The 26,253-nt window shown below is 40.0% G+C and overlaps 1 protein-coding gene across 1 annotated transcript in view; it reads left to right on the top strand.

Moving 5' to 3' along the window:
* The window catches only part of AR (androgen receptor), a gene marked incomplete at its 5' end in the record, with an annotated part of 312,266 nt that overhangs the window by 29,219 nt on the left and 256,794 nt on the right, over positions 1-26,253 (top strand). The window lies entirely within an intron of this gene.

The following is a 26,253-nucleotide window of genomic DNA, read 5'->3' on the forward strand; positions in this document are numbered from 1 at the left end:
TTGAGTTCTTTATGGCAGTGATGTCATTTTTCATTTCTTCTTGGTTTCTCTTCATTTCCTCTTGGTTCTTCTTCATTTCCTCTTGGTTCCTACACATATTGTTGAATTGGTCTTCCATTCTTTTCATCCACCTTATTGCCATTACTCTGAATTCTTTCTCTGACAGGTTGCTTGCCTCCATTGCCTCCATTTCATTTACTTCCTTTTCTGATGATGCCTGTTTTTCTTTCATATTTGGGTTGTTTCTTTGTTTCACCATGATTTCTCTTCTCAAGGTGTTTGGTTATGTAGTTCTCTCTCTGCTGCGCTGATTCAAAGGCACAAAATACAACACAACAAGGCACAATGTACAAGGCACCAAACTAAATTCATTCACGATATTAATAACCCCAAATAAAGGTGACCCCCCGAGTGAAGAGAATTAGGGGATAAAGAAGAAAAAAGAGGAAATAGATTAAAGAGAAAAATAAAAAACAAAAAGGAGTGCCGAAATGAGATTGAGAAAAGGGAGAAAAGAAAAAAAAACAAAAAGAAAAAAAAAACAAACAAAAACAAAAACAAAAACAAAAACAAACAAACAAAAAAGAAGAGAATGAAATAGAGGTGGGAAAGAGGCTATTTGTATGGGGAGAAAACTCCAAGAGAACCGCAACCAATCTCAATGAACTCCAGCAGCAGATCCCTGGAGACTAATGCAAACTACAAACAACCACCAATATCAAGCGAGGCAAGGGAAAACAGAAGCACAAAAATAACCAGATAAAGAAAAAGTAAGCAAAACAGAAAAATGAAATTGAAAAACAAAACAATTTCCCACACAAGCATAAAAACCCCCAATATACTCAAAATCAAGCAAACACTATCAAAACGACAGAGAGAGAGAAAAAAAATTAGATAGTGAAGAAAGATAAGAGAGAGGTGTATATGGATTTAGAGCGAGGGATTGGAAATTAGATATATAAGTAGGGTGAAATTTAGACAGTGGGTAGAAAGAAGGAATAGGGAAAATCCAAAGCAGGAATAGGGTAAGAGAAACAGGACAACAAAAGGGGAAAATTGAGGAAGAGAGTTTTGGCTTAAGGGTAAATGTGAGATAGAGAGAAATGATGCTAAAGGAACGATGAAAATAGAGTGTAGAACACCTATCCCAAAATAAAATAAAGAAAAATAAAAAATAAAAAATAAAATGACACTTGAAAAAATGGTAAAAGCTTAGCAATAATACTGGTTAAAAAAATGTAGTAATTAAAAAGGTAAAATCAATTGATGAAAAAAATAAAAAATAAAAAAAATAATAAAATAGGTTCTTAATGAAATAGTGAAAAAAGAATTAAAATAAATATATAAAAATATTCAGAAGTGAAGGTGCTTCAGATCTTTCACTCTTCTTTTTGGTACGCCTTAGTCCTGCCAGGCATTCAGGGGAGTGTTGAACTTCCCTGCGATACACTGTCCCTTGTGCAGTAAACCACAGACCTGATTTTAAGGCAGGTTGTATTTGTTTACCAGACTGCCTTTATTTGTGATCACAGAAGAGACAGTTCGTGGCTCTGCCTCTGGGTGGCAGTGTGTCTGGATTGACCTCCGAGGCTATAAGTCCTCTCTATCAGTCGGGTTTTTTTTGTGTTTTTTTTCCTCTATGGTATTTGGAAAAGACCACTGCCCAGAGCTGGTTCCTTGCCACTGCCTGCTGTTTCCCAGGCTCCCCAAAAAGAACTTTCCCCTACAGGCTCTGCAAATGACCCTAACTGGGGAATCCCATGCACTGGGTTAAATAATCAAATGCACGGATCTAAGGGGAACTGTAACAAGAGCCTGATAGTTGTGCGAATTCGCAAGCCTCCACCTTCCAGGTCTGCGCACAGTCTCAGCGAGCAGTCTCCATGTGCCCACTCGCCCCTGGCACCAAGCAGCCAGCAGATTGGCAAAGTCCAAGGCTGCTCCTTTACATCCAGTCCAGCTATGGGCTCATTTTTTGCATTCCCTTCTGCCAGCAGCCCTGTGGGGCCCCTTCCTCACTCGCGGGTCACGCTGGTCCCAACGGCTGCGGACTCTGTGGGGCGCAGATTCCACCCCGCGCACGCGGGAGCTTGGTCCTCCCTCCAACCCGAACTGCAAACTGCACCTTTAGGGGATGTCCAACCTTTCTGTGAGAAGAAGCAGTGCTCCTCTGAGTTCACGCAGTCACGCTGCTTGAGATCCCTTGTTTCCAGGTTAGTAGCTGGTCTCTGGATGCCAGCAACAATCACCCAAGATGGCGCAGTCCAATCACAGATTCTTTTAACTTAGCTTGAATTGCTGAATGTAAAATAGTTCAGATAACAAAACACAAGGGTAAAATCTATCTATATTTTATAATTCAGACAGTTGAGGTGAGTCTTTCTTGTTATGTTGGTTTGAGTCTATGGTGCTGGATTTCAACCAGAAAGTAGATGAAGGTTTGTATGTGGACTCCATATGCTAGCAAACCAAGATAGCTTCAGACCTCCATTTCCTCATCCATATAATGGTCATAATAAAGGCTGCCTCAGTAGCCACCACATGAATGCATAAGACAATATTTAACTTATTTAGGGGGAAAATAAGGACAATGGATGGATTTTTCATAAAATACAATTTATTCAGTTAAAGTTATATTCTGAGGATGTCTTTTATAAACACTAGCCATTATGTTTTATTTGGGAAAACATTGAACAGATTTGATTCTTGCATTTTGTGGAAGAGAGGGTGAATATTGGATTAAAAGGGAATCTTGACTTTTCTGATATAATACATCAATGGTAAAAATGGTGTTTTATACATGTGGCATAAAATGTCCAGTTTTATAAGTCAACAAATATTTATGTGGCCGTCATTATGACCTCAGGTATGTAGGGACTTACTTATTTTTAAATTTTTTTGTAAAAAGTAAAAGAAGAAGAAATTCAAGTCAGAATATCAGGTAAAATCTTTTTACAGCAAATATTATTATAAAGATACTTTTTATTTCATCTGAAAGCATATGGTTCCCAGATGTTTTAATTTATTGATAGACCATTATATTTAAAATTCCAGTATTTAAAATAAAAGGACAGCTTCTTGGAATTTATTGTAATTTTTTTTATGAAACATCAATTCAAATTTATTTTTTTTTCTATTTTACTAGTGTGATGGAAGCTGGATTTCAAGCTGTAAGTTGATAATTAGACTGCAAGGTAAGCCTTGAGTCTTGAGGAACAAAAGTAATCAAACCAGTCTATTAAATCACTTTTAAAGCAGGAAACTCTGCCATGTATTTGGCTAGTTGAATATATATGGGTAGTAAAAAAGTTTATATACCCTTTATCGGCATTCTAAAATTTGTTCTATTATGCTTAAACTAGAGGCCCAGTGCACAGATTTGTGGACAGGGCGGGGGTGGTCCCTCGGCCTGGCCTGCAGGGTTCAGACTGAAACTGGCTCTCTGACATTCCAGAGGGGTTCTGGATTGCAAGAGGGTGATTCTCAGGTGACACACCCTGGGAACATGCTCCCTCCTCTCTGGTTCTGGGTGTGTCACCTGAGAACCATAGTTGCCAAGTCATCACAGCTCAGCAGCTCCTGTGTTGAGAGTCTGGCCCCTGGTGGTCATTGCTTGTCCTAGGTACCAGTCAGATGGTCCAATGGTCAGACAGTCCCTTAGGCTTTTATATATATACTAGAGGCCCAGTTCACGAAATTCGTGCACTGGGGTGGGTGTTCCTCAGTCCAGCCTGCACCCTCTCCAATCTGGGACCCCTTGAGGGATATCCGACTGCCTGTTTAGGCCCAATTCAGTGGGATCAGGCCTAAATGGGCAGTTGGACATCCCTCTCACAATCCAGGAGTGCTGGGTCCCAACCGCTCACCTGCCTGCCTGTCTGATTGCCCTTAACCGCTTCTGCCTGCCAGCCTGATCACCCCCTAACCACTCCCCTGCCAGCCTGATCAACACCTAACTGTTCCCCTGCTGGCCCAATCTCCCCCAACTTCCCTCCCCTGCCAACCCAGTAGCCCCAACTGCCTCCCCCCCCCCCCTGCTGGCCCAGTCATCCCCATCTTCCCTTCCCTGCCAGCTCAGCTGCTCCCAACTGCCTTCCCCTACTGGCCTGATCACCCACAACTGTCCTTTACTGCAGGCCTGCCCCCCCCCCAACCCTCCCCTGCCGACCCAGTTGTCCCCAACTGTCCTCCCTTGACAGCCCTGTCATCCCCAACTGCCCTCCCTTGCCAGCCCTGTCATCCCCAACTGCCCTCGCCTGCTGGCCTGATCGCCCACAACTGCTCTCGCCTGCAGGCCATCTTGTGACCACATGGGGGTGGCAATCTTTGACCACATGGGGGCAGCCATCTTTGACCACATGGAGGCAGCCATCTTGTGTGTTGGATGATAGTCAATTTGCATACTGGGCATGACTAATTAGCATAGCAGGGCTAATTATCATATCCCTCTCTTATTGTGTTGGACTGATGGTCAATTTGCATACTGGCCATGACTAATTAGCATATCTGGTCATGACTGTAAGGGCATTGTGACCAATTTTCATTTTACCCTTTTATTAGTATAGAATTCAGGGGTGGGCAAACTTTTTGACTAGAGGGCCACAATGGGTTCTTAAACTAGACCAGAGGGCCGGAACAAAAGCATGGATGGAGTGTTTGTGTGAACTAATATAAATTCAAAGTAAACATCATTACATAAAAGGGTACGGTCTTTTTTTTTTTTTTTTTTTTTTTTTTTTTTTTTTTTTTTTTTTTAGTTTTATTCATTTCAAACGGGCTGGATCCGGCCCGCAGGCCGTAGTTTGCCCATGGCTGGTATAGATAGATGTTTTCCATACCAACCTACTTTCGTTATTGCAAAGTTATTATGTATGCATAAAGTGCTCTGACATTCTTATACAATAGCCCAGTGAGGTAGGTGGGAATCTTAATGACCATTTTATGGAAGAAATTGAAACTCAAGGACATAAATTAATTGGGCTAGGGTTCTATTGCTAAAATGTGTTAGAGAAAGGATCTGAACCTAGCATATAGCCATCTCCCTATAAATATTTATTTTATGATTATATGAAATTCTGCTCACCAATTATTGTCTCTACTCTCTGAGGTAAATGTTCCACAAAGCAGAGACTGGAAGGCTATTCAGATGAAGTGCCTATACTTTCAGAGGACCTTCAGCTGTGCCCGAGTTCAGGAAAAGCAAAGACAACTGAAATTCTGACTTTCAGAAAATACTTGGGTAACATTTAACATTAGATAATTTGTCTTTGAGTAAGAAAGGTGGAGTAAAATGGAAGAACCAGTTCTTCTCTGTATCAGTATTTATTTATCCTGCTCTTCTGAAGTCTGGGCCAACAGTCCTATTTATTCTGAACAGCCCTGTAATTTTTCTCCATTTGAGGACAGCAGATTTGGCACAAATAGATAGATTTTCTGAGATATCATATTGAAGGCTACACTGACAAACTTGTGTACTGTCAAACTTATAAAAGTCTCTTGCAACCCTCCAACTCTGTGACATTTGCTCAGGATCATATGATTTATTTTATTTTATTTTATTTTTCAAAGTATTACAGATGTTTCCCATTTCCAGCCTCCCCTTACCCCCCTTCACCAAGCCTCCTCCCAGCCAGGTATTCACCACCCTATTGACCATGTCCATAGGCTATATATATAAGTATTTAAGTTCTTTGGTTTATTTCTCTTCACCCTCCCACCCCCAAAACGAGGTATGTCAGTCTATTCTATGCCTCAATGCTTCAGGTCTTATTTTGTTAGTCAATTCATTTTATTCATTAGATTCCACAACTAAGTGAGATCATGTGATATTTTTTCTTTCTCAGATTGGCTTATTTCACTTAGCATAATAGTCCCCAGGTCTATCCATGCTGTCCCAAAGGGTAGGAGATTCATCTTTTTTTTTTTTTTTTTTTTTTTTTTTACAACTGCATAGTATTCCATTGTGTAAATGTCCCACAGCTTTTTTTATCCATTTATCCATTGATGGGCACTTGGACTGTTTCCAGATCTTACCCCAGAAATTGACCCACACCATTATAGTCAATTAATAGGATCATCTTATTTAAGTCTTTGTTTCTGATACTATCTCTGTTGCCTTTGTGACTAATAGAAAAAGGCTGAAGGCTGACACACTAGGTGTGTGTTCTGAGGCTCCTGCCCCACCACCCTTTGACCTATAATTTCAGGGTGTGATTAACACCCTCTCATTGTATACTGAGGGGAAATGAGGCTCGGGATGACAAAGGAACTTTCTTAGAATCATACAGCTAATTATTGACAGAGTAAATACCAATTTTGAATTTATAGAATAGGTGGTGTTATCTCTGATATTTTAGTTTATTGTGAAAGTTTTAGAAAGGGTAATAAGAAGTAGCACTTAATATCTAATCGTTTCAGTTAGTGACTGAAGATCTAGTTAAAGTTAGTTATTGTCGCCTAGGAGCACTTTGAAGATAACTTTTCCATAGTCCATTTCAGTAATACTTTCTTGTTTTATCATTCTCTTGGGTCTATTGATCTATGGCAATGCTTTCGGAACTTTTCTCATTCCCAATAAACTTCACCTTCACAATTTTTGATTCTCTGCACACCACCTATAATACTTTGTACTTACATTTTTCTTCATATTCTCTTGACTTTTAACTTTATTTTTAAAAAACTTCCTGAATTCCCTCCTCTATTGAAAAACAATTATGGAAAATTACAAAACACACAAAATTGGAACAACATAATATATTCCCATGTACCCATCCTAGCTTCAACAATTATCAAATCTTGCAGTTCTTGTTTTATTTACTCCCACCTCACCTTTTTTTCCCCTTGTTGCAGTGGTTTTTGTTTTTGTTTTCATTTTAAAAAAAATTATTGATTTCAGAGAGGAAGGGAGAAGGAGAGAGAGATAGAAACATCAATGATGAGAGAGAATCATTGATCAGCTGCCTCCTGCATGCCCCATACTAGGGACAGAGCCTGCAACCCTGGCATGTGCCCTTGACTGGAATCAAATCTGGGATCCTTCAGTCAGCAGGAGCCAAACCAGCCAGGGCTGCTGAAGTGTTTTAAACCTAATTCCATGCGTATTTCACCTGCGAATACTTGAGTATATCTCTAATAGATAAGGACCTAAAACAGAACCATAAATTATCATCACACCTAAAAAATAAATAATCTCCAAGTAGTATCTAATACTCGGTCTATGAAAATTCATACTGTTTTAAAAATATTTTTTATTAATTTCAGAAAGAGGAAGGGAGAGGGAGAGAGAGATAGAAACATCAATTATGAGAGAGAGTCATTGATCGGCTTCCTCATGGATGCCCCACACTGGGGTTGGAGCCCTCAACTTGGGCACTTGCCCTGACTGGTTCATAGGTCAACACTCAACCACTGAGCCACACCAGCTCGGCAAAAACCCATACTTTTGAAATGCTTATTAAAATAAATGCATAACTACTAAAACAATAATTTATTGTAGTGCCAACCTTAACTCATCTAATCATCTCATTAGTAGTATATCCTATATCATAAAAGCCTAATATGCAAATCTACTGAAAGGTGGAATGGCCAGCTGACCAACTGGTCGCTATGACATGCACTGACCACCAGGGGGAAGATGCTCAATGCAGGAACTGCCCCCAGCCTGCAGGCCCCAGGCCAGCCAAGGCAGATGCCAGTGGGGGCCCCCTGATCATCCGCCAATTGCCCCACAGATAGGCCTTGATTGCTAGCCAGGCCTTGGGACCCTACCCATGCATGAATTTTGTGCACTGGACCTCTAGTATTTCATAATTGGGGAAACATTGCTCTGGATCTTATAGCTATTGAATAAGATGAAATTCCTTTCCATACTCTGAGTCCTATTTTCCTCATCTGCAAAACATCATAGACATGTGGGATAAGAATAGATGATCTTTAAGGCTCCTGTCAGCACATAAAACATATAATTCTTCTAAGTTGTGATTTACTTTACTTCAGCTGTGAAAGGCCTGTTGGACATCACCCATAGAAGGTAGTTTGGAAAAATACAGGTGATTACTAGAATTATAATGGTGATCAGATTGTAATGGATGTAAATGTTGAATCACTATATTTTACATATGAAACTAATATAGCTGAAACCGGTTTGGCTCAGTGGATGGAGCGTCGGCCTGCGGACTGAGGGGTCCCGGGTTCGATTCCGGTCGAGGGCATGTACCTGGGTTGCGGGCATATCCCCAAATAGGAGATGTGCAGGAGGCAGCTGATCGATGTTTCTCTCTCATCGATGTTTCTAACTCTCTCTATCTCTCTCCCTTCCTCTCTGTAAAAAATCAATAAAATATATTTAGGGGAAAAAATGAAACTAATATAATATTGTATACTAAAAATACTTAAATTAAAAATTAAATTAATAAAAAATACTAGTGACTATGTTTGTTCCTTCCTGACTTGTCTTCTAGAAGGTAATAAGTTATAGCTTTTGCTCAGAGTTGGAATTGACTTGCTTTCCCCTTCTCCACCCACCCTCTCAAACAACAGAGGCAGCACCCATATATATACTTTCTCATAAGAATGTATTCCTAAAAACTGCTTTTCTCAATATGAAAATATATTCGTGCCTCAATTATATATCCATTGGGCTAGTTTGGCCACATGGATAGTTTCTTTGCTCTTAGTATTTTTTTAGGCCCACTCCCTACCCTGCTTAGGACTTTCATGTCACCCAGCCCTGAGAATGGGAAATGGATATTATCATAGCTCACTTTATTGTCTCTCATCTTTCCTTCACTGGCTTTGAAGCAGAGGCTGTCATCCTTAAAAACTTGGTAATGGTATTGAGTTAAAAAGGCTTGAATCAAATATAATGTTTCTAGGTATCTCCCAATTGCTTCTCAGCCTTTAAAAGATAAATATTCTTAGCCTGGCTGGCATAGTTTAGCAGTTGAGCATTGACCTATGAACTAGGAAGTCACAGTTTGATTCCTGGTCAGGGCACGTGCCTGGGTTGCAGGCTTGATGCTTCTTAATTGAGTTGTTACACACCGAGCTGTTCCGCAGTCATGCTGTATCACACCTGAGCTGTTGGAATTGAATCAAGTTTCCTTCTTCACTGAACCCCAAATTGGGGGTTCCTGTTGCTGTTGAATCGGTGCCAGGGACCACAAGTTGACGCAAGAAATGTGAGTTCATTCGCACTGTCTGAAATCAAGGCTCCAAAAAGAAAACTGGCCTTGTCTTCTACATGTTCTGGAGCAGCACAGACAACAGCAAACTCCTTCATCCCAGCTCTGCTGGGAAGTGAATTTGGGACAGTCATAACCTCCTTGACCCTGTTTCTCACTGAAGGGTCCCAGGTTAGGTTGCAGTTTAGGGCATGTACTTTGGTTGCGGGCACATCCCCAGTAGGGGGTGTACAGGATGCAGCTGATCATGTTTCTCTCTCATTGATGTTTCTAACTCTCTATCCCTCTCCCTTCTTCTCTGTAAAAAATCAGCAAAATATATTTTAAAAAGAGACTACAAGCTTAAGTCTCTGACTTTCTGGTCACACCAAAAAGCAAAGTAAAGAAACCATAAAGATCAACACAAACAACAGAACTGTATTTATTTCCTTCTTTGAAGATGATTTCTGACTAGTAACTGGTGAGAAAGATAAGGGAAATATATATTTTTTGTAATCTAAAATATGTGGACAGCAGATATGATCTCTGCTAATTGCCCTCACAGGGTTTTTATGGAATCTAAGTCTATTTTCAAGTGCATTGAATGTATGTAGAGGAGAAAGACCAATCTGCATATGGTATGAACATTGGTCCAAGAATTAACACATTTTCAAAGTTCCATAAAGTAACCTAGCAAGGTGGGAATAGTGAGTAAGTAGTCAAAATTATTTTATAAAAGAAAGAGATGAGAAAGGGGGCCATCCATCCATTGAAAATAAACCTTGAAAAAGATCCAAAAATCCTTAGAAATCCTTGACTTCTTAAAAGTGATAAGTGTTTGTTGTGTGTTTTTTTCCTGACAATTGTAGAGCTCAGAGAGTTCTCTTTTCTATTGCAAAACATTGAATGGATGTAGAAATTATTGTAGGTAGCTTAGCTCTGGTTGTGGTCAGAACTTTTGCAATGTGCCTTCAGAATTCATTTAGAGTTATATAATATGTGGCTATACCAAATACTCCATGGATTATGGAATAGAATAGCATTACAAGTACTAAATGTATTACAAGTACTAGTTTTTTAAACTAGTTTTTGTTTAAAAATAAATGAAATATTTGTGGTCAGGTACCTCAAAAAAAGCAATGAGGACTTTCAGAAACTCAAATTTTAAGTGCTGTACTGAAATACTGATATGGGCTTATGGCTAAAGGAAAACAGTATGGAAAATCCATGATCTCTCCTCTCCCTATAAGTCAGACTGAAAACATATGGAAATCCCAATTAACATCTTAAAAAACTAATTGTGAACATTTTAGCGTGCTAATAACTTGAGATGTTATCTCCTTTACCTCTTACATTTGGAATGTCTATTTGAGGTGGACTGTGGTACTAACAGTACATATAGTTTGCTTTTGTTTGCATAGGAAACTGGTGTGTGTTTTTTTGGTAAATATCAGCTCAGGTTTTCAACTAAAATTTTATGTGTTTAAGTTTCACATGAAGAGGCAAAGGAAGAGAAATTATATTTTCAAAAAACAGAATGAAGAAACAAGATAATTAAAGAAACATATTTGTGATTTTCAAGAAACACTGGGGTTTTGTGTTTATTACACAGAACAATTTTCTGTCATCTGGTTGCCAAATCATAGAAGCTAGGAGACTAAGAATGAACATATTTCAAAACATGACCTTTTCCCCCCCAGAAAAATGGTTGTACTCCCATGTCAGCAATATGACTGCAGACCATGAAATCCTCATTGCAATCTAAAATATGGGTATTTTAGAATATCTTCTTAGATCAGTCTTTAAATTCATGCCCTCAGTGGTACTTCCCTACATTTTCTTTTTCCCTTTATTGATGCTAAGAGTGGTGACAACCATGCCCCCATTTCGTTCCATTGTGTGATTGACAAATTTAGTTCTCTGTTAGTTGAACCCGGCCCTAACTTCCTTAGCATTCTATCCATCTTCTGCTGTATCTGTGAATAAGCTGCCATTTTGAATGTGTTCATGGACAATAAGACCAGAGAACTGTGTTTGTAAATTAAATAATGAGTAAGTGCTTCAGGAACTACAGTTAAAACACTTTCTATTTCTCTCACTTAATGAAACTTCTCTTTGAAAAATAACAAGTCACAGACTACACCCATAAAGGTAGAAAGACAGGCTGACAAGCACTGTCTTTCTGATACTTAGCCAAGTTTGGATAATATGGTCTCAGTCTCAGAGGTCATGTTTTCAGCAAAATGACACTGAGCAACATAGGATTTTATTTTACAGAGTTTGGTTTTTGGAGTTGGTGTGCTGAGAGCCTGTAGGGATGTCTCTTCTCAGACAGATATAGTAAAGGTTTGCTGGAGGAGACTGCAGAATCCTTCTTCTGTAGTTCTCTCCTCCTTATAACACCGGCTGTGTAACCCTTATTTTCTTTCTTACATTTGTTCCCTCTCTGGGAAAAACGATGGTAGATTTTCACATGAGGAATATTGCCTTTTCATAGCTTTATTAATATAAAATTTACAACCATAAAGGTCACCTTTTTGAAGTGTACAATTCGCCGAAACCGGTTTGGCTCAGTGGATAGAGCGTCGGCTTGCGGACTGAAGGGTCCCAGGTTCGATTCTGGTCAAGGGCATGTACCTGGGTTGCGGGCACATCCCCAGTGGGAGATGTGCAGGAGGCAGCTGATCGATGTTCCTCTCTCATTGATGTTTCTAACTCTCTATCTCTCTCCCTTCCTCTCTGTAAGAAATCAATAAAATATATTTAAAAAAATAAAATAAAGTGTACAATTCAGTATTTTTGGTATATTCAGTCTTGCAAACATTGCCAAAATCAATTTTAGAATATTTTCAGAACCCTAAAAAACAGCCATGTACCCATTAGCAATCTCATCCAATTTTTCTCCATGCCCTCTAGCCCTAGTCAATCTCTATAGATTTGTGTATTCTGGAAATTTCATATAAATTGAACCAAGGAATATGTGGCCTTTTACATCTGCTTTCTTTAACTTGGCATAATGTTTTCAAGGTTTATCCACATAGTAGCACGTATCACTTTTTATGGCTAAATAATATTCCATTTTCTGAATACACCACATTATTTATCCACTAATTGGTTATTGGACATTTGGATTGTTCCGACTTTTAATTTGTGTACCAGTTTTTGTGTGAAAATATGTTTTCATTTCTCATGGTTATATACATAGGAATGGAATTTCTGAGTCATATGGTAATTCTACGTTTAACCTTGTGAGGAAATGCCAGACATTTCTAAAGCAATTGTGTCATTTTACATTGCTACCAGAAGTTTGTGAGATTTTCAGTTTCTCCTCATTCTAGCAACACTTGTTATTGTCCCTTTTAGTTGTGTGTGTGTGTGTGTCTGTGTGTGTGTGAGTGTCTGTGTGTGTGTGTTAATAGCAATCTTAGTGGATGTAAAGTGGTATCTCCTTAGGTTTTTGAATTGCATTTCCCTTGATGGGTAATGATATTGAATCTCTTTTAAGTACTTAATTGGCAGTTTTTGTATCTTCTTTGAAGAAATGTCTATTCAGATCCTTTGTTCATTTTTAATTGGGTTATTTGTCTTTTCATTATTGAGTTGTAATATTTTAAAATGTATTTTGGAGATGTTTGTCTTTCTAATGATGATACTTTGAAATTATATGATGTATGTTAGGGAGCATTTGTGTAGTTCTATTAGCATTGCATATTTTAGCTGCATTAGATGCTTTGCCTGCTATAAATGCCAGCAGAAATCTGAGTGACCTTGGCTTTTCTGCTGAGAATGCAGTCCAAGAACAGAAATCTATCATAAATGTATCAGAAATTTACCATTTAAGTCCCCACTCCCACTCTTATCAGGGACAAGAGAATTTGTATCTGAAAGTCTGTTATTTTTTATGTTGTTTTGTGATTTTTACTTTAGCTTGGTTGGGTTTGGGGTCTTTTTATTTTGTTTTGCCTTATGCAGACTTGAGCAGGAATAGGGGAATAAGCACACATGAATTTGTGAAAACTTCAAATAAGTTTTATTTAAATCAGCATATTCATGTGATGGGTCATTGGTTGAGGAAATATCTCATTTTAGCTCTGAGATGCTTAGAATTACCAATAGGACTTACCCAAAAGTATGTGTGCTTTATGTATGGATTCAATGCACTTTATGTGAAATTACAGACATGAATAACAGCTCCTTCTTTGTTTTAGCAATTTATTTATTTATTTTTAATTTTTTTCCCCACTGACCTCCTCCATTCCCCAAGGCCTTCACCACATTATTGCCTGGGTCCATGAGTTATGCATATATGCATATAAGTTCTTTGGTTACCCTCTTTCCACCTCCCCCCTCACTCCTTCCCTCCGAGATTCCATTCTCCCTCCCAGTTCCCATCAAGGAATCAACAAAATGTTCTCTGTATCTATGAATCTGTTTTTGTTCTGTTTATTCATTTTGTTTATAGATTTAATTGTTAATAGATATATATTTATTGCTATTTTATTGTTCATATTTTTGATCTTCGTCATGAAGAAGACCCTTTAAGATTTCATATAATACTGGTTTGGTGGTAATGGACTCCTTTAGCTTTTTCTTGTCTGGGAAGCTCTTTATAGCTCCATCGATTCTAAATGATAGCTTTGCAGGATAGAGTAATCATGGTTGTAAGTCCTTGATTTTCATCACTTTGAATATTTCTTGCTATACCCTTCTGGCCTTCAAAGTTTCTGTTGAGAAATGGGCTGATAGTCTTATGGGAGCTCTGTTGTAGGTAACTAACTGCTTTTCTCTTACTGCTTTTAAGATTCTTTGAATTTAACCTTTTGCATTTTAATTATGATGTGTTTTATGTGTCTTGGTGTGGGCTCCTTTGAGTTCCTCTAGTTTTGGACTCTCTGCACTTCCTGAACTTGTATGTCTGTTTCCTTCACCAAATTAGAAAAGCTTTATGTCATTTTTTTTTTCAAATAGGTTTTCAATTTCTTGTTCTGTCTCTTATTTTTCTGGTACACCTATGATGCAAATTTTGGTGCACTTAAAATTGTCCCATAGGCTCCTTACACTATCCTCATTTTGTTTTTGTTTTTTGTTTTTTGTTTTGTGTGTGTGTGTGTGTGTGTGTGTGTGTGTGTGTGTTTATTCTTCTTTTTGCTGTTCTAATTGATTGTTTTTGGTTTTTTGTATTCCAAATTGCTTATCTGATTCTCAGCTTCATCTACTCTACTGTTGATTCCCTGTTAATTATTCTTCATTTCAGTTAGTGTATCCTTCATTGCTGACTGGTTCTTTTTTATGCTCTCAAGGTCTTCACTAAGTTCTCTAAGCATCCTTGTAACCAGTGTTTTGAATCTGCATTTAGTAGATTGCTTGTCTCCATTTTGTTTCATTATTTTTCTGGAGTTTTGTTCTGTTCTTTCATTTAGGACATGCTTCTTTGTCTCCTAATTTTGGCTGCCTCACTATGTTTGTTTCTATGTATTAGGTCTAGGTGCTACATCTCCTAGGTTTGGTAGCATGACCTAATGTAGTAGATGTCCTGCAGGGTCCAGTAGCACAGCCTCCCTGATCACCCCAGGTGGGCATTCAAAGTGCATCTCCCATGTGGACTATACACCATTCTTTTGTAATTAAATCTTTATTGCTCTTGGTCAATGGGATGAATTTACCGAGGCTGATAAGCTGCAAGGACTGGCTGTGACCACTGACCATCAACCTCCATCCACCTTGGAGAACCAGCTGTGTAGGGGCCCACCACCCAGAGCAAGACTTACTTCAGCAGGGCTCTGGTACTCACTGAGTCCACCCTTCAAGTCTGTCACTTGTGGAATTGGTTGGGTGGTGGTGCTTTAACATGTTCTGAAGCTGTCTACTGGGTGCACTGGCTCTGGAGCCTCCCAAGCAGTGCAGGCCAAGATTAGCCACCACCTGTGTTCTGACTGGTGTCACCTGGCATGGGTTACAAAGTGATCTGCATATGGCTGCTTCTTGTGTTGGGCTTGGAGGTGCCTGATCAGAGGCAAGCTGTAAACCAAGGCTGGCTGCTGCTAGTGCTGGCCTGGGGCCAGATGCTGCTTGTTTGAGAAATTTTAGGAAAGTGTGAGCCAAGACAGGCCATTCCTATGGTAAAGCCACTGTAAACAGCTTGGGTGGGCCATAATTTTGGTGGTGCAGGGTCTCAGAGAATCACCAGGGTAAGGCAAACGGTGTGAGCTAATTTATAACATCTTAGATATGATGTCCATGTGATGGCTCTGTGAGGGGAGGGCTCATCAAAGGAACAATGGCCTCTGCCAACACTTATGCCTGGGAGAAAGCTGCCCCTTTAGTTCTCTCCCTGATGCAAAACAATTCAGTTCCTCCCTGTATGTCTCTGATATCTTTCAAGCTGCTTCCCCTGCACTGGAGCTCAGAGGGAGTGAGTCCAACTAAGTCTATGCACAGGCCCTTTAAGAGGGACTGCCTGGGACTCCAGCAGCCTCAGCCTCCCTCCTCAATCCATGCTGGTTTTTATAGCAATAAGTTATGGGGGGCGTCCCTTCCTGGCACTGGAACCCTGAGCTGTGTGGCCTCCTGTAAAACCTGGACCCCTTGCTCTTCAGGGTGGACCTCCATAGCTGAGATACAACTCCTGATTTTTATCTGCCACATATGGATGTGGGACTAGCCCTTCTGAGCCTCCACCGCCCCCCCCCCCCCAGTCTCCATGTGGTTTCTTATTTAATTTTGTAGTTGTAGGACTTCCATTCAGCTAGATTTCAGGTGGTTCTGAATGATGGTTGTTTTGTAGTTTAGTTATAATTTTGTTGTGGCTGTGAGAGGAGGTGTGTACTATATATAACTACACTGCCATCTTGACAGAACTCTGTTTCAGCAACTTATATTGGCAATTTAATCCTGTATAATAAAAGCCTAATGTGCAAATTGTCCCCTCAACCAGAGTTCTGCTTGGAGTTTGACCACTCAACCAGTTGCTATGATGCTCACTGACCACCAGGGGCAGCCGCTCCAACCGAAAGGTTAGCTTGCTGTGGGCGTTGGTGGGCTGGACTGGAAAGTGAGGTGTGAGGTGAGAGCCCTCAGGAAGCTCCCAGGTTTTGGCCTGAGCACAGGGCATAGGTGGGTGGGGGCAGGAGCCAGGAGGGACTAGGTGGCACGGGAGGCTGCTACGCATGATCCCAGAGCCATGGACTGCACAGCCCTTCACAGCCTGTGGTGTTCTCAGTGCACAATTTATAATCTTCAGAGCTGCTTCATTTTATTTGTTAGGTTTCACGAACTACTCCAGGAGAATGGGTAGCACCATTACAGGGGCACAAGCCAGAGGGGGGTGGGGCTGAGTCAGAGAATCCGAATCCAAAACTTAAAAGGAACCGGGAGGCAGTGAGGGGTGGAGGGTGACAGCTGCGCAGGGGTCTAGAAAAGCTGCTGGGTGGAGGCAGCTGAGGAGCCTGGCGCCTCTCCCATGGGACAGGCTCCACGTCCCTCCCTCCTCCTCCCCGTGACCCATCACCGCACCTTGAGTTACAATATACATGCCTAATATGCTAAGTGTCTGACCAAGTGGTCAACCGACCAGTTGCTATGATGTGCACTGACCACCAGGGGGCAGATGATCTCAGCTCTCCTCCGAGACCCCACCTGGGCTTGCCCTGCACAGCTCCGCACCACTGCATGGCCCACACAGCCTCTCCTGCACTGCCTCACCTGCTTTACACAACCCCACACTGCCCCAACGCAGCCACTCCACGTACAGCCCCACCCTACCCTGCACAGCCTTTGGAGAGCTCCACCCCAGAGGAGAAAGGGGGAGGCTGCAGACAGGAGGTTGCAGGAGGAGGGGGCAGAGCAGGGCCCACCAAGTTAGATGGAGGGGAGTGAGGGATAGACCCCACAGGACTGGGGACAGAGAAGGGCGGGGAAGGAGGGCCATGCTGAAGCATCGCCCTTGGTTGAAGTAGAAATCCTGACCCCATTTTACAGACCCCAGCAGAGTGTGTGTGTGTGTGTGTGTGTGTGGAGGGGGGCAAGGACAAAAGAGGGTGTGAGGGGACAGGATGTATGGATAGCAGCAACATTTGATTCATGGCCTATTTATTTTTATTTTTGTTAATATATTTTTATTGATTTCAGAGAGGAAGGCAAAGGGAGAGAGAGACAGAAGCATCAATGATGAGAATCGATCTGCTGCCTCCCACATGCCCTCTACTGGGGATTGAGTCCACAACCCAGAAATGTGCCCTTGACCAGAATCGAACCCAGGACCCTTCAGTCTGCAGACCGTGGCTCTACCCGTTGAGCCAAACCATCTAGGGTGATCTATGGTCTATTTAAAACTGCTGCAGTAGGCTGAGCAGGGCTCTTACCATGATAGTGTTACCTGATAATGAGGATGTCTCTCCTTAGGTTGGGGTAATCGGGACTGTAGCTAAGTAAAGACACACCCATGGAGCCTGCAAAGGGTTTCAATGCACATGATGCAATTTACTTCGTGTGGCAGCTGAAGTGGGTAAGCAGAGCCTTGGAAGGACATGAGGACTTCAAGACAAGGGGTTGGAGGGAAAGTGCACGTCAAGCATTCCACGCCTTGAGTTACAATATATATGCCTAATATGCTAAGTGTCTGACCAAGTGGTCAACCGACCAGTCGCTATGATGTGCACTGACCACCAGGGGGCAGATGATCTGACCTGTAGATTAGCTTGCTGCTTGGGTGTGGCTGATCAGGACTGGGCGAGAAGGGGCCAGACATTCCCTGAAGCCCTCCCATGGTTCCTCCCGCAGTCCTTCCCCAGCCACGGGCCCCAGTCAGCCCCGATCAGAACTGGGCAAGATGTCCCTGATCAGCCCCAATAGCCAGCCAGGTAGAGGGACCCCACCCATGCAGGAATTTCATGCACCAGGCCTCTAGTAATAAAATAACCCAACATAGAAAATCATGGAACTCAACGTAAGAAGAACAAGTTTTGTGGTTCCCCCTCGCCCCCCATTACTTGGTTGTGCGCCCTTGTGCAAGTTACTTTGCTTCTCTGAGCCTCCATTTCTTGATTGGTGAAGTATATAAATATCCACTTTCTTAATTTATTATAAAGATTAATTGAGATGATGCATATAAACCATATAGGTCATGTAAGTGCTTGATTAACTATTTTTCTATTTGAGGATAGGCACAAGTGGGTTTTAATAGAAAACAGTACATTAATGGTATAATTTAATCTGGGAGTCCACAGACAGAATGGGCTGGAAAATTTAAAGGAATTTTGAATTTTATCTAGGTAGCTACTGGTAGTTTTTTCTCCTGGTTACCTGACTTTTTTTTAATAGACTATACCCAGCAAAATTTTTTATAATAATAATAATATCTTACTGTTACAGACTGTTGTGTGTCTTTGCAAGTATTTATTGCCCATTATTTCACTGTATGCTCATGCAGTAGGTATCAGTTCCATTTTTCAGATGAGATAACTGAGGCCAAGAGACATTTAGTGAGTTGTCTAAATTCACACAATAGTTCAGTGACAGAGTCCAAACCAGAGCTCAGTTCTGATATCCCAACATAGCTCTTTTTGTCCCCATCACATCTGTTAGGATGGGTACAACATTGTCATTGAATATCTTAAATTTCCATGTGGTCCTTGTGAACAGCTTTGCCTTCAGTAGAACACTGGAATCTGTGAAAAGGACTGCAGAAAATTGGGTGTGCTAACCCCACTTTTAGGGCTGGGATTCTATTGAAGCTATTTGCCAGGCTACATTGTATTATCTAAAAGCATTATTTCACAAGAGTGTTGAGAGATCAAAATAGACACTTTGAATGAAGGAACGACAATAAACTTGGGTAAAGAATGCGATAGGTGATTGTCTTTGTTTAATGTCCAGCAACCAGCCTTTGGAATGTTATTTCAAAAAACTTTGTACAATGCAGAAGACACTTAGATTTCCAACACTAACCTCATAAATCTGCAATTCTCTGTAGTCCTAGGCACATGAAAGAAAATTTATGTGCTTCATGTTTCTATGTAGGTAATAAACTAAGCATATTTAATCGGATTATAGTTCCCCACTAGCTCTTGCCTGAGATAGTTTCTCTCTTTCTCTCTCTCTCTCTACCTCTATCTCTACCTCTCTCCCTCCCTCCTTTTCTTTCTTTTTGGTTACAAATAAGTCTGCTCTTATTCAGATGTCTTCAGTGCAAACATTTGTATATTTTCATCTGTTATTTCAGCCCCTTGCAAAACAAAATGGAAGCACCCAAGAGATTAGAAAAGTTGTATTAGTTCTTCAGTGAGTAGTGCGAAAGGTCATCAGTTTGCTTCTCTTTCTTCCAGTTGGCACATGACCCTGATATTAAAGACAGTGTGGCCATTTTTTTGTCTTTTTTTCTTTTTTCTGCTTTTCCCCAGCCACCACTCAGCAGTCCTCACACATATTTGTCAGAGCCTGCTTCCCCAACTCCACAGAAAATCTTAAGCAGATGGCTGTCTATCTTTTTCCTAAAGATCCTCTAGGTGGGAAAAAATATGTCTCTAGAGAAAATTTAGTGCATTCCAGCCCTGAAAGAAATTTTTTCCTAAATGATAACCAAAAAACTCTTTCCTTCCGTTTGCCTTTTATTATGTTTACAAGGGAGATGTATAACATACAAATAAATACTATATTGTATACAATAATGACTAAGAAGTAGTAATATGTTTTGTCAAAAATATACAGATCTTTGGATTTGTTCATTGTAAATCACTCAACTCTGGTTTTAGAAAAGTTACGAATATTAATTTTATAATAATTTTACCGCACAATTTTGAAATTTATAAAATTGTTTTTAAAGTGTTACTATTATTCTGGCCAAGGGATGGAGGTGTCAAACCATTGTTGTTGGTGCCAATTCAATGCCAGCAGGAATCCCCAGTTTGAGTCGTGGTGAAGGGGGAGACTTTATTCAGTGCAAACAGCTGAATCATGGCACAGCTCAGCTGTGGATCAGCATGGCTGTGCAACTGTTCAACTGCAATACAACTTGAGCTGTATAACAGCACAGCTGTTAGACAGATCAATAGTATTACAGCTTAATTGTGATACAGCATGGCTGTGGAACACCAAGGCTGTGAGGTGGCCCAGGCATGAGCAGGACACCTAGAGTGAGGTGGCTTGAGTGCAAGGCCACCCTGGTGTTGCTGCTTAACCCCCTCTGATGAGACTGCTCTGCTGTAATCCACCAAGACAAGATAGGTCCACTCTGATCCAGTGAGACAGGGTTGGTGGGATAGCTCCAGCTGGGGATACACAGTCTTCTGGAAAAAAGGAAAGTGAGATATGAGAACCAAAGGGAAGCTGACTTATATAGAGAGAAGTCCCTACTCCTGGTTCCTGATTGGTTCATTCTCATACAAATAAGGACTCCAAATCCCAACAATTTGATTAGTCCAAAAAGCACTGTCCTGATTGATCAGAGTGGAGGCACTCTGATTGGTTTAGTAGGTGAGGATGCTAATGATGATATAGCTGCACAATTCTGTTTGGATAGAGAAAGTTTCTGTCCTATTGATTGAAATATGATTTTGGAAGTTCCTTTATAAAGGTTGGCTAAGCTGGCAAAAACACAGTGCCTGCAGGCAGTTTAGTACAGGAGGCAGGCTTCTCCCAGAAGTGCAGCTTGAGTGAGAAGGCCCTGTTCAGCAAGTGGCTACTAGGCTTTCTTTAGAAATTTGATCCAAATCAGCCACCAGAAGTCCTTCTTTGTAGGTGCCTTCATTTTGTTGGTCAACAGTGGGTGTTTTTAAATATATAACATGAATATTCAAAGTACCTTTTTGCTGAATCTAAAGATATCATCTTTGTCCAACTATTCCCATGTTGGTCTTTCTGACTCTGGGACTCAGCTTAAAAGCCTCCTCTTCAAAGGTGCCTTCCCTGACCACTCTATTTCCAGCTAGCTCTCTCATCAGTCCCTACCATTCTCTTTATTGCCTTTGAAAGACCTATTCCATTTTCTCATTATAAATTTGTTTGTTTTGTTGCTTATTATCCATCTTCCCAATTAGATTGTCAACTTTATGAGAGCAACCATGATCTCTGTTCACTGCTGTATACATTTCCAGCATGATCAAAGTGCTTGGAATATAGAAAATGCTCACTAAATATCTATCGAATGAATAAGGAAGAGCTCATATTCTATATTTTCATTGATAGGTCTAAGCCAGGAATTCTCTACTTTAGTCCCATGTGAGAATCATTAATAGAACTTTAAAACTATGTGAAGCCCTGACTGGTTTGGCTCGGTGGATAGAGCATCGGCCTGCAGACTGAAGGGTCCCAGGTTCGATTCCGGTCAAGGGCATGTACCTTGGTTGTGGGCACATACCCAGTGGGGAGTGTGCAGGAGGCAGCTGATCGATGTTTCTCTCTCATCGATGTTTCTAACTCTATCCCTCTCCCTTCCTCTCTGTAAAAAAAATCAATAAAATATATTAAGAAAAAAACTATGTGAAGGTCAACCCAATCTACTCATTCATAATCTCCAGGTTGAAACTTGAGCACTATAAATATTCCTTTTACTCTTAATGCATAGAACCATTTATTAAACAGTGTAAAATCAACTTCCTGGCTGGCTAACCTTAGACAAGTCATTTTATTTCTCTCTGCCTCCAGTTTCCTTATCTATAAAATGGAAATGATAATAGATCACAATGTTGGTTTTTTGTATTTTGTTTGGCACATAGTAGGCACTCACTGAGTATTAATTAGTATTAGTCAATCAATCAAAATAAATCCTCTTCTTCTTACAATCAATCAGTCAGTCTTCAAGACATTTTATAAATGAGGAAACAGATCTCAGAGAGGTTAGTTTACACAACTAGTAAGTGGCTAAGCCTAGATTAGCCTCAGGAGGTAGGGGAGAAGGAGTGTGAGAAAAAAAGCAGTCTCTATAAAGTTTTCCCTTTTCTTACCCTGTGCAGTAGAGGTAGTAGAAATTATTGTTAAATACATAGTCTAATTTCATAGGATTTTTAGATGGGAGAATGTGAAAAGTACAGTTCACAGCTATGGAAGTGATTGTCAGCATATGAATACATGACTTGTCTTGGGGTTTAGACTACTGTCTTAACCCTTTTGCTACCCAAGTCTTCATCTCACTTGTTTGGAATGATCCTCCCCGCTCACATGGGAATGCATTTCCAATTTTTGAATTTAAGTCAAAATCAGATTCAGTTAAAATTTACTTTTCTTAAAACTTTTTTAATATCACATTTAAAAAAGCTGTAATGATAAATGTATGCACATTCACACACATAATGTCTTTTTTCTTATTCTGAACTTGATGTCTCTTGGCTATGCAAATGTGGTGGACTCTTTGGAGTAAAGACACAATATACTTACCAACCCAAGGAGTAAGTTTACTCATTCTTGTCCCTGATTATTTTGGCTAATTATTAGAACTGGCATTTCCAGAGTCCTGGGGTGAGGACTTTTCCTGGTTATTAGGAAGGAGAATGTGATATTTTCTCCATAGAAAGACAGTGATTGATTGTGTGTTGCAAAGGCAATCTTGTGAACTCAACTCTAAGTAGATAGTGACCTTGACTTCACCTGTTTCTGCTATTGTTCACAAGGTCCTCATGAAGGGCTGGACACTTTAGACCTGTCCATATACTTCATGGTCAATTACACAAAACTGAAGGTGCTGCTTCTGTCATGAGTGCTTTAAAACCTGTTAGGCAATAAAAAAATAAGTATGTCAATGCCTATCCATGGAAATTCTGATTCATTCAGTCTGACATGATGGCCAGGAATTTATATTTTTTAAAATTTACTGAGTAATTTTGATTTATAGCTACAATTGAAAACCTGTGGTTGAGCTTGTTCTCTCTCCCACCACCAGCAATAATTCCTTAAGGTGGCATTTAAGTTTGGTCCTGAAGAATAGATAAAGATTTGAATATGCAAAGATAAATAGAAAATGAAGACTTTCCACATGGAGGGAATTCTTAAGAAAAACTTGCAAAAACATGGTAGCAGTTAAAACTTGGATTTTTTCCCAAGGAGAGAAGTGGAAGCTTTTGATTTGCATCTCTCAGATAATTAATTAATGATTTTGAGTATTTTTTTCATATGACTCTTGGCCTTTTGTATGTCCGCTTTGGAGAAGTATCTATTTAGGTCCTTTTCCAATTTTTAAATTGGATTATTTGTCTTCCTTTTGTTAAGTTGTATGAGATGCTTATACATCTTGGAGATTAACCCTTTATTGAATATACAATTGGCAAATATGTTCTCCCATACAGTGGGCTCTCTTGTTATTTCGTTGATGGTTTCTTTTGCTGTGCAGAAGTTTTTTTATTATTATTTTGATGTAGAATCAAGTGTTGGTAAGGATATGGATAAAGGGGAACCCTCGTACATTGATGGTGGGAATGAAGACTAATGCATCCTCTGTGGAAAACGGTATGGAATTTCCTCAAAAAAAAAATGGAACTCCCATTTGACCCAGTTTTCTCACTTTTAGGAATATATCCTAAGATATCAGAAACAATATGTGCGCCCCTATGTTCATAGCAGTGCAGTTTATAATAGCTAAGATTTGGAAACATCCCATCAGTAGATGAGTGGATGAACAAGCTGTGGTACACTTACACAATGGAATTCTACTGTTATATAAAACAAACAAACAAACAAACAAACAAACAAAAAACAAACAAACTCTTACCATTTGCAACAGAATGGATGGACCTGGAGAGTATTATGATAAGCAAAATAAGCCAATTAGATAAAGATAAGTTTCACATGGTCTCACTCATATGTGGAATCTAATGAACAAAATAAACTGATGAACAAAAATAGATCCAGACACATAGAAGCATGGGACAGATTGTTGAAAGGGAGGGTGTGAAGAGATCAACCAATGAACTTGTATGCATATATGCATAACCCATGGACACATACAATAGGGTGGCAAATGCCTGTGGTGGTCACTGGGGTCGGGGTATAAGAGGTCAAAGGGCTAAAAAGGAGGACATATGTAATGCGTTTAACAATAAAGATTTCAAAAGAGTAAAATGACAGTGAGGTATCACTTCACACCTGTCAGAATGGCTACCATCAACAAATTACCAAATGACAAGTGCTGGTGAGGATGTGGAGAAAAGAGAACCTAGTACACTTCTGATGGGAATGCAGACTGGTGCAGCCACTATGGAAAGAAGTATGGAGTTTCCTCAAAATATTAAAAATGGGCCTAGCCAGTTTTGTTCAGTGGATCTGTGGACCAAAGTGTCCCAGATTTGATACTAGTCTAGGGCATATACCTTAGTTGCAGGATCCTCCTCTGCCCAAGCCCTGCTTGGGGATCGTGCAGGAGGTAATCAGTTTATGTATTTTCTCTCACGTCAATGTTTCTTTCTGTGCTTCTCTGTCTCTTCCACTCTGCTTAAAAATCAATGGAAAAATATCCTCCAGTGAGGATTAACAGCAATAAATGAATAAATAAATAAATAAATAAATAAATAAATAAATAAATGGAACTTCCATTTGACCCAGTGATCCCACATCTTGGAATATATCCTCGGAAACAAGTAATACCAATCAGAAAGGATGTATGCACCATTATGTTCTTAGCAGCATTATTATTATTTTTTTTTCATAGTGGATGATCCTTTTATTGTATTTTTGATTTCAGTTTACTAATATTTGTTGAGGATTTTTTTAATTTATTGCTTAAAGTATTAAAAAGGATATTACATATGTGTCCATTTTTTATCCCCCCGCCTTAGACAGTCCCCTAACCTCCCCTATCCCCCAGGGTCTTATGTCCATTGGTTATGCTTATATGCATGCATACAAGTCCTTTAGTTGATCTCTTACCCCCCTACCTCCTGCCCCCCAACCCTCCCCGGCCTTCCCGCTGCAGTTTGACAATCTGTTTGAGGCAGCTCTGCCTCTGTATCTATTATTGTTCAAAAGTTTATAATGGTCTCTATTATCCATGAATGAGTGAGATCATGTGGTATTTTTCCTTCATTGACTGGCTTATTTCACTTAGCATAATGCTCTTCAGTTCCATCCATGACGTTGCAAATGGTAAGAGTTCCTTCCTTTTTAGAGCAGCATAGTATTCCATTGTGTAGATGTACCACAGTTTTCTAATCCATTCATCTACTGATGGGCACTTAGGCCGTTTCCAGATCTTAGCTTTGGTGAATTGTTTTGCTATGAACATAGGGGTGCATATATCCTTTCTGATTGGTGTTTCTGGTTTCTTGGAATATATTCCTAGAAGTGGGATCACAGGGTCAAATGGGAGTTCCATTTTCAGTTTTTTAAGGAAACTCCATACTGTCTTCCATAGTGGCTGCACCAGTCTGCATTCCCACCAGCAGCGCACAAGTGTTCAATTTCTCCACATCCTCTCCAGCACTTGTCCTTTGTTGATTTGTTGATGATAGCCAGTCTGACAGGTGTGAGATGGTACCTCATTGTTGTTTTGATTTGCATCTCTAAGATGATTAGTGACTTTGAGCATGTTTTCATATGTCTCTTGGCTTTCTGAATGTCCTCTTTTGAAAGGTGTCTATTTAGGTCCTTTGCCCATTTTTTGATTGGATTGTTTATCTTCCTTTTGTTAAGTTGTATGAGTTCCCTATAAATTTTGGAGATTAGGCCCTTATCAGATATGACATTGGCAAATATTTTTTCCCACACAGTGCGTTTTCTCGTTGTTTTGTTGATGGTTTCTTTTGCTGTGCAGAAGCTTTTTATTTTGATGTAGTCCCATTTGTTCATTTTCTCTTTAGTTTCAAGTGCCCTAGGAGCTGTATCAGTGAAGAAATTGCTTCGGCATATGTCTGAGATTTTGTTGCCTTTGGATTCTTCTAGAATTTTTATGGTTTCCTGTCGTACATTTAAGTCCTTTATCCATTTTGAGTTTATTTTTGTGTATGGTGTAAGTTGGTGGTCTAGTTTCATTTTCTTGCATATATCTGTCCAATTTTCCCAACACCATTTATTGAAGAGACTATCTTGGCTCCATTGTATGTTCTTGCCTCCTTTGTCAAATATTAATTGAACATATTGGTTCGGGACGATTTCTGGGCTCTCTATTCTATTC

This window comes from Myotis nattereri (genome assembly GCF_964212035.1).
Source record: "Myotis nattereri genome assembly, chromosome: X".
Taxonomy (NCBI): Eukaryota; Metazoa; Chordata; class Mammalia; order Chiroptera; family Vespertilionidae; genus Myotis; species Myotis nattereri.